Genomic DNA, 9,598 nt, shown 5'->3' on the forward strand with positions numbered 1-9,598 from the left:
ACTTACTGGAGAATTCACTAAGCTATAGACAACATAACTTATCACAAATGTTTATTACCCTCTGGAAGGCTAGAATTTTAGTGTATTCTCAGTAGAGAATGACTATGTAACCATCCTCCAACAAAAAAATGTACGACACAGTCTCTAGTGGGCTTCCTGGTAGACAACATTTTCACATCACCGTGAAGTTGCTATTGGAGGAAGGAGAGTCCTGCATAAGATCACTAGCAGGAGGCCCCTGAAACTTAACTTAAACATCTTAACTGTGCTTACTTTGCTTTATATTTTTTCGCTGCAATAAGACTACAATGAATAAGACTATATATAAATCCTGAGACCTACTCTGAAATATTAAAGAGTATTCTTCAATTTCTTCAGTTCAGAGGCAAAATGATGCATCAGTTAAGAGCTACTAACCTTACCAAAAAACTTTAAAAGTAATACTGTTGGTGGATTAAAAGGGAAATGGTACTTTCTTTTATTGTTGATTAGTTAAATACACACATACACACACCCTTCAAACCCAACACTGAGCTGAACACTGCAGAATAAAAGCATTACTTTGTCAATGTGTACTGGGTTCCAGCAGTAAGTCATGAAGGAAACAAAGCAAGCACCATTAGCAGAGATGCACTAGCCTAACAAGGTATTTGCAAATGCTCTACATCATTCTCAATGTGAGGTGGCCTTTCATTATGAGAGGTGGGACTTGTTTACCCTCCACAGCTCCAATTCTCTAACCTTCTCCCACCTTATCAGTACCGGCAGATACAAGTTCTTATCTGTCCTATGTACTTGCCTCCAGCTGAGTACTTTCTTTTTTTTTTTTTCCCCATTTTTTATTAGATATTTTATTTACACTTCAGATGCCATCTCCTTTCCCCATTCCCCCGCTTAGAAAACCCCTATCCCATGCCCTTTTCCTTTTTGCATTTATACATTTTTTTAAAAAATGTTAATCATAGGCTTTATAAGTTTGGTATTGCTCAATCAGAGGTGTAACCCGCTACCCAACCTAGATATATCAACTATCTTTGACTGGTGGAGATACATGAACATCTGCCTCCCTGTCTCCCCCCTCTTTCTCTCTCTCATCACCTAGCTTCTCCTCTCCTTCTTACTCCTTCTCTTCCTCTCAGTACTCCTCCCACCTTAGCTCCTCCTACATATCACCCTTCCTGTTAAAATGAAACTTTTCTCTCAAAAATACAATTAGAGCATAATTATGCCAATTTGTACCTGTGAGGTACAAGATAGTCCTGATACCCAGTCCATCATTTTGTTGACTAACCAGAACCTCTGTCATCTATCCTAACTAAAACATTTAGCTCTGAACCTGGCTTTAGGATGAATGTCAGCTGACGACCATCCACTCAAATCTTTTCTCTCAAGGTAAATAGCCAGGATTGGCTATGAGGCTATAAGTTTTCAACCCATCAGAAATCCAGAATGACTGAGTTAACTATATATGTGGGAAGCACAAAGCATAGCTTCTAAAACTTAGCCAATTTATAGAGACCTCTGAACACCTGGACACTCCCTATACTACATAACGTTGGAGCATCTGTTCTTCCGCATTCTGGCCCAGGATCATCTGACAGACCTTAGTGATGCAGGATTATTAAGGGCTGATTACTCTGTCTAGGCAGATATAATCAGTCGACTATTCTGCAAGTGTGTCCTTTTCTGGACAGTAATTTGTCTGTAGAAGGAAAGAGGCACTTCTTGTCTAGTGGCTGTCTCACTACAACTGGAGTAACTCCAAAGAGGCTCAATTTCTTCTTAGAATTCAATATAGGAAGCTGTCAGGAGCAGACAGGTCTCTAATCAAAATGAACATTAATACAGAAATGTTTGTCATGTCAATTCTGGGGATTTCTGATGTTTTGAAAACCAACTATCCATGTAAGGTAATCTGGACTGTTAGCTGAGTACTTTCTTATGGTGAGGGTAAATTCAGGTATTTGACTTGCTCAAGCCTCACACTCTGAAAAGACAGAGCAGCTAAGTAGCACACCCATTTCTCAGCTGTGTGACTCTATGGAACTTGTGGCAGGCTGCTCCCAAAACCCTGGAGGAACTGTGGAACACACCACTAGATAGCATCTTGGACTCCACTCAAGGTCTGAATACACAGGTCCTCCCCTTCTTGTTCCCTCACTCATGAGGGGGTTCCTCTCCCTCCTGCTGGCTTAGCCCTTTCCTCTCTGAGTCTGAAAATGATAGACTGCTTCTACAGTTCCATGAGCTGTAGTGAGGTGCCTCCTTTGTCTCACTGGTTAAACATACTCAAACCTGACTTCTTTCCCCGTTAGAGCTCTAGGAGAGAAGAGCTATCCCAAACTGAATGCAATTTGAGCAAGGGTATCAGGGTATCGCCATAAGTAGCTTCCATGTGAGAGGACACTTAGTCACACACAGGTCCTGGATGCTTAGGCACTAGGTAGTATGCCAGAATAAAAATGTCATGAAAAATGCATAAGAACCAATGACCCAAATCGCCTAAAACTTGCTTGTTTACAGTCACTCTCCAGAGAGACCTTGGAATCAAATTAAAGAAGAAGAAGAAAAAGCAACAGTGTTTTTATGTAACAATGATCCCATTTGGTGTAAAGCAATGAAATGTGGGAACATGTATGTTTTATATGAACATCCAAGCAATTTCCTTTGTATTTGAAACAAGGCTACCCAACCAACCTGCGGACAAGGAGGGAAAAACCTGTGCCAAAAATAACTGTGAACTGTACTAGTCACATTTATATAACTTAAAAAGTTATCTATGTGCATGTGTTCACAATGCAAAAGGATAAGCAAAAAAGAAATTTAGTGCAGTACTATTAGAATCATGCAAGATTAAAGAGTATCTCTCTAAATTCAGTATTAAACTGTCATAGGAATATCAAACTGTTGTAGGAATTAGAAGTAAACAACAAACCAACACTTTAAATTTTTTTAAAAAGTGAGATTAATATATAGAACTCAATGACAAAGCAATATACACCAAGCTTAAAAGAAGCTGCTAAAATTTAAAGTTCTGGATGCAACAGAAAATAAGACTGAATACAAATTACTACGATTCAAAGGACTTAAAGAATTAAGAAAACAATTCTCTTCAAACAGAAATGAGACAAGGTTGCAAGAACTACAACCAACAGAGAATGACTAGTACACAGAATACATAGAGAACTACTGAAGGCTAAAACCAAGACAGGTTACACAAGGAGAAAATACTCTGAGACTAAAAGGCTAGCAAACACTTCAACCTTGGAATACACAACTAAAACCTAATAATATATACCAGTTAGACTGGCAAACTTCACAGCATGACTGTGCTGCTACTTGAGGTAAGCGGCTATTTATGATGGATGGATGTTCAGAGACAGACTAATGCTAGGTAGGGTAAGTGAGCTCAGTACATGAGAGCAGTAGATCAGAAGGCTGGTCCAGAACTGTGTGAGAAATCCTACGGTCCTGGGTAAGGGCAGCTGATATCACACTGATAAGGGGAAGAATATAGGAACCCTTCAGACATAAATCAAAGATGAAGGTGCTCACACTGTCCTGCTTTTCTATCTCCAGGTCCAACAGCTGAGCAGCATGATTAAATCTCAACAAAATTTATTCCTCTAATGTATAGCTGAATGAGTTTTGACATGTAATCACTACTACAGCCATCCCCTGAAAGCTCTCTCAAACCTCTTCATAGTCATAACCTTTTTCAGTATGAAGAGAAGTAGAATAAGATGCACACACATGCACACATATTCCCATACTTTACACCCTACTGTCCAAAATCTGAAGATAGGCAAGATACAATCCACTGATTGCATCTATGTTTTCTGACACAGATGATGACAGACTTTTTTTTTTTTTTTTTTTTTTGGTTGGGCCAATCTAATGACAGAAGCCTTTGAAAGCAATGGAAGCTTTCTTTAGCTGGTAGGGGGTAGACAGAAGGTACACAGATTTCACCCCTGCAGGGTAACAAGGATGTGGAGCCCACAAGAGGAGTGTGGGGAGCCTTTAGGACCAGAGAACTGAGATTTAGTCCTACAAGGAAAAAAATTTGCCTGTTAGCAGATTCTTTCCTGAGGACTTTGCCAGCCAGAAACCTACCCATTTGACACTCTGACCTCAGCTTTGGGAAACCAAGGACAGAGACCTTGTTGAGCCCATCTGGACTGCCTCACTAAAATTATGAAACTACAAAACAATAGGAATTATTTTAATTGCTAAACTTGTGGTAATTTGTTACGACATAACAGAGAACTATGATACCCAACTAAAACAAACATGTATCTGCTTTTGTTCCCAGAATTTCAATTTTCTAGAATTTCACACAAATGAAATTATGTTTCTCTTGGAAGAATGCTTTTGAGTTTCATCAACTTAATACACAACTCAGCAACTGCTCATTCTTTTTTATGATTAAACAGTGTTGTTGTGAAGTAACACACCCAAATTTGTATTTCTGTAGTGTTTCCAACTTATAGTTACTGTAAATAAGCATGAACATTTGAGTACAACTCTCTCTGTAGTCTGGGTTCCCCCTACCTTCCATTTCTCTTGGAAATATATTGAATGGGATTACTGGGATATATGATTGCTTATGTTTCACTTCATTTAAAAAAAAAATTACCAACCGAATTGTAAGCTTTCAAACACTCAAGTTTGAGAGCTATAGCTGCAGCTGCACCAGGTCTTCACCAACAATGGTTGCCTCAATCTCTTTTAAAGATGCTGGGGTCTGTATTGTTGGGATGTGGCTGGAACACACATCTCTAGAACAAGTGATACTCGCAGCTTTTCAGATGCTTAGGTACCTTCATACCTCTCAGGATAGGAACTGTGCTCCGTCTTCTAGTCACTCCTTACTGATGCCTTATTAACCTTTAGGAATTCTTTAATTTTGAAGTTTAAAGTTTTGATGAAATCTAACTTATCAAGATTTTAGATTATATCTACCTTTTGTTTGCTTTAGCTGTTACATAAAATACTCATGTTTAGATATTATAAGTAATAAAAAAAAACCTATCTCTTGCAGTTTTGAAGGCTGGGAGTACTAAGATAGCTGTGGCTGGTGAGGGCTTACCTTCTTCAAAGATGGTGCCTTCTGGTATCCACACATGGGAGTGGAGATGAGCAAGATTACTCTAGCCTCTTCATTCATGAAGGTTTTGCTGTCACGACCTAATGACCTACCCCTAACCTCACCTGTTAGCACTACTGCACTGGGGACTAGGTATCAACTTAGGCATTTTAAGGCATTTACAAACATTGACACTACAGCAACTCTCTAAATATACCTACCCTCTAACCTCACTGCTAGCCACCTGCTCTTTGCCTTTTCCCATTCCAGCATACTGGCTCCTTATCATTCTCACACACATATCAAGCAAATTCCTACTCTTGAGAGACTTAGCAGTGGTATCCCTGTACCTGGAATTACTACTGTTTCCCCCGATCCTCTTGTCTTTGCCTTCCGTTCTCTCCAAAGCCTCACCTTCTAAATGTAGCCTAAAATTAAAGTTGCAAACCATCATGACTTCCATCTTATCTTCCCAACTCCCCTGGCACTTTTTCCCTTCTAAAACACTATGTAACTGACCTATTGTATTGTATGTCTTGTTCACTGTCTCCTCCTCTCAGTTCTCTGGAAATGTAACGCAAATCCCAAGCATCTTCTACATTTATTGGATGAATCTGAGGGAAAGGTGAAATCCTAAATAACTAGTGTTCCTAACAAAGACCACCTATCAGAGTCCATCCTTTGGACACTAAATATGATGTTGTCATCTGCAAACATGTCCAGTTGTATTCACAGCTAGCCTGGGACTAGCCAGAGAAAGTAATAAAAGGGGCATCTTGCTATTGCTTGTGTCTTTAGTCCCTGGAATGTTCCCAGTTTGCCTTAGTATCTCCTGTCTGCTCAGTCATCATCTTCATCTTAAGGTGATGGCTTACCTATTTCAGATTCCCTTAGTTATACTGTCTGGTCTATAGCAACACGGTGCAGCTCTCCAGATATAACTAAGGATGACATATCCCACCATCCTCTGTCAAATCAGAATTGACTTCATAGTGTGGTATGGATGGAAGTTGATAGGAGAAATGGAAGAGAAGTAGAATCTTACAAGAGTGAGGGTGTAAGAGAAAGAAATCAGTCTTCTACCCTTTCACCTTTGGAAATTCAATGTAGGGGTGGTGGTCATGGTTCAGAATAGCCAGAAGTGAAGCTTAGAAGAGGAAGAACTCACAGCTGGGAGTGGTTGCTCATTCCTACTAACACAGCACTAAGGAGGCTAAAGCATTGGGTTTGAGGCCAGTTTAGGTTACATGGTGAATTCCAGAGTATACTGAACTATACAAAAATTCTGTCTCGAAAAGTGTCCCCCTAAAAGGAAAATTTCTGACTTCTGATTATTTAACACTTTATTAATATTTGAATCTGTAGTATCTAGTACACAGAATATGTTAGAAAAGGTTACTGAGAAAAACCTGCTAACCCAGAAAAACTCAAATGCTAAGTTAGAAACAGTATTTCTTGGGGCTAGAGATAGCTGAGGAGTTAAGAACAGTTGTTACTTTCTCAGAGGATTCACATTTGATTCCTAGTACCCTCGGGGCAGTTCAGAATTGTCTTCCAGTCTCAGGTGGTTTGCTTCTGGCCTCTGTGGGTAGCAGGCATACAGATGGTGCAGACATATAGGCAAAATACCCACCCACAAGAAAAAAAAAAAAAACCAACAAAAATACAACAATGTTCCTTAAAACTTTGCCCACCTTTAACTCTTTTTTTACTGTTCAATATGATAAAACTTCATACTATCAAAAAGATGCCATGCTATCGCAGATAACTAATTTTGTTTATTAGTGTAATTAAAGATGGGCTGAGTTTCTCATAGCTCTGTGGGCACAACACTGGCCTACTATGGGCAAGATCCACGACCCAGTTCAATGACCAGCACCAAAGAACAAAACAATAAAACACACACACACACACACACACACCACAAACGCTTACAGGCACACGAAAAGCTTTGAAACATAGGATAGTGAAGGTTTACATAAAATTCTTACTTTCCAGATTACAAATATGAATACATTAGCAACCTGAGACCCATGGACTCCTCTTGTGGCCTAATATAGGCTCCAATTGCACTTTCTAAAAAGAAATATGTTACAAAAACATCAGTCACACAGAAAATTAATTCTAAGCTTTATATAGTATACCTATAATCTCAGTGCTTGGGAAACTGAAGGAGGAGGATTGCAAAATTGAGGTTAACCTAGGCTACACAGGATGACAACCAAGTAAATAAATAACAAAATTATAGGCAAACACTACATTTCTGATTATGGACCACTAAGGAATTGGTATATGTAAAAGAATAGTACAAATACATTTGTGTGTATGTGTGAGAGAGTGAATATATATATATATATATATATATATATATATATATATATATAAAATAAACTGACAAGATTAGAGTGGTATATAAAGTTATTTAACATTCCAAGAACTTGTAAGGATTTTTTATGTATGGTAGAGCAAGATATGCCTATTTCTTGTTTCTATTATACACATACATTGTAAATGAGCATTTGAATACTCACTGCAACACAAAGTTAATAATCTACCATCCAATACTACATCTGTACCATCACTAATTTCTACCCTGCTTGGAAAAAAATGACACAAATCAGCACATGTCCATCCTTAACACAAGATCTCAGGACAAGCTTCATACCTGAGCACACTGTGTTCAAAATGTTTGCATATGCAAGTTGTAAGCTACCATGCTTTCTGTGGATTGTCATTCGGGTCTATAATTAGGTCATACCTTATAGTTAGAGCTGTGAAATAACAAGTCTGCTTAGTATTTTAGTAACTCACCTTTGCCAGTTAACTTAAAGGACCACTGTATGGAGATAAGATGCATTTTCAGAAAGTTGCAGAGTTGAGCAACTTCCTTGAGTCATTCCTTCTACAACTACAGAGTTCCCAACATAAAGGAGCAACTGAAGTTAGCGTCTAAAAGTGCACACCACCCCTTAAAATATAGTAAATTTCTTTTCATTTTTAAACTTTATCCTATTAAAACAAACTTTCAAGCCATTGTACACCAAAACTGCATCAGTCGACACTACATAGGGAAAACAAACTTTTTGAAAGTAAACAATAAAAAAAAAAAAATCTTGAATCAGAATACATGCTGAGACTGTGTACACCAAAACTGCATCTGTCGACACTACATGGCGAAAATAAACTTTTTGAAAGTAAACAATGTAAAAAATATCTTGAATTAGAATACATGCTGAAACTGTAAGGGCATTGTGGGCTTTCTTACTAAAGGGAAAAAATACGTAGAAAATGTGTTCTACCACTAAAATGGCAAACTTTTATTTAAAAAAAATGATGTCTACATTTTTTAGAGAAAATAGTGATGAATTGTTAGTGTCAAGTATCAATAGAACCTACAATTTAATGAATAAAAAAATTCTAGGGAAAAGGCTTGGGGGGGGTGCCTCTTGTTTTTTACCCTTTTGGAAAAATACATAACTACCATTGACTTGATTTACAAACTAAATAAATCACTTTCATAAGTTTATAGCCAGTAATCATGAACCTAGACAAATTGCCCTAAGAAGCTCATTTTAAACGCCTCTAAAAAATAAAGTCAAAAACCTTATTTTTCATACAGCTCCCACCTGCAGTAAATCTATTTGGAATTCTTCTGACAATAGCAGATAAACCACAGATTACTTTTGAAGACTTTTTCTTCACTATTTTTCCTTTCCTCTTTAACAGAATAGGATGAAGGATCTTTGCCTGGACCATCATCGACACAGAATTGAAAACAACAGAAAATAAAACTGACAAGTTATCAATGTCACCAATCCAGTCTATCATGACTTTATGTCGGCATTGGCTACTCCTTTTAAATGTGAAAAATCAGCGTGCCTTTTTCTCAAACGCTTCAGTGCTAATCACAAAGAACTTAAAAGTTTACAGTCAAAGTACCTCAAAAGTAGCCTTGAAAATATCTTGGAGGAAAGAATATGTTTCCAGCTATGGAAGACTGCAAGCAGATAAGGACGTGCAGTATGTTTTGCGAGCATTTATCGGGATCTGCACGGAGAAAGCAAACCTCTTGAGAATAGCAAAACCTCAAAACAGGCTCAGATTGCAGGGCTTCAGAGCCTCCCGGTTACACCTGTGCAGGCACTTCCTGTTCCCCCGCGCCGCTGGCGAGTAGTTTGGTAATTGTACCGTAAACCGCCGTTTAGAAGCTAAACATTAACTCTACGTCTGTCCAGCTAACGAGAAACCACCAACCCAAGAAGATCCTATCACATCCAATCCAGTCTGCTCCGGCAAGGCGGGATGCCAATCATCATGTTAGAGCCCTGGAGAAGGCTGAGTGCTCGGGCTGCAGTGGAGCTGGACCGTGAGCCGCAGGAGCCTGGCCAGCGCATCCCCCGACCCGGCCCGATGCCGCCCTTAGTCTGCGGCTACCCACGTTAGCGCGCCCGAGCGGGGCCAGGCCATGGGGACGCGAGTCCTCCGCCCAAGGGGGCTCCCGAGACTCAC

General features: G+C 39.0%; 1 protein-coding gene across 3 annotated transcripts in view; it reads right to left on the minus strand.

Moving 5' to 3' along the window:
* Usp53 (ubiquitin specific peptidase 53) overlaps window positions 1–9,598 on the minus strand; it is a 54,231-nt gene that overhangs the window by 44,298 nt on the left and 335 nt on the right. Inside the window, exon 2 of one of the 3 annotated variants that reach the window (XM_076933207.1) lies at window positions 9,029–9,136. The exons of the other annotated variants lie outside the window; for them this stretch is intronic. The gene's annotated coding sequence lies outside the window, so the exon portion shown is untranslated. The remainder of the gene's footprint in view (window positions 1–9,028; window positions 9,137–9,598) is intronic. 3 annotated transcript variants of the gene reach the window in all.

Source organism: Arvicanthis niloticus, chromosome 4, assembly GCF_011762505.2.
Source record: "Arvicanthis niloticus isolate mArvNil1 chromosome 4, mArvNil1.pat.X, whole genome shotgun sequence".
Lineage (NCBI taxonomy): Eukaryota > Metazoa > Chordata > Mammalia > Rodentia > Muridae > Arvicanthis > Arvicanthis niloticus.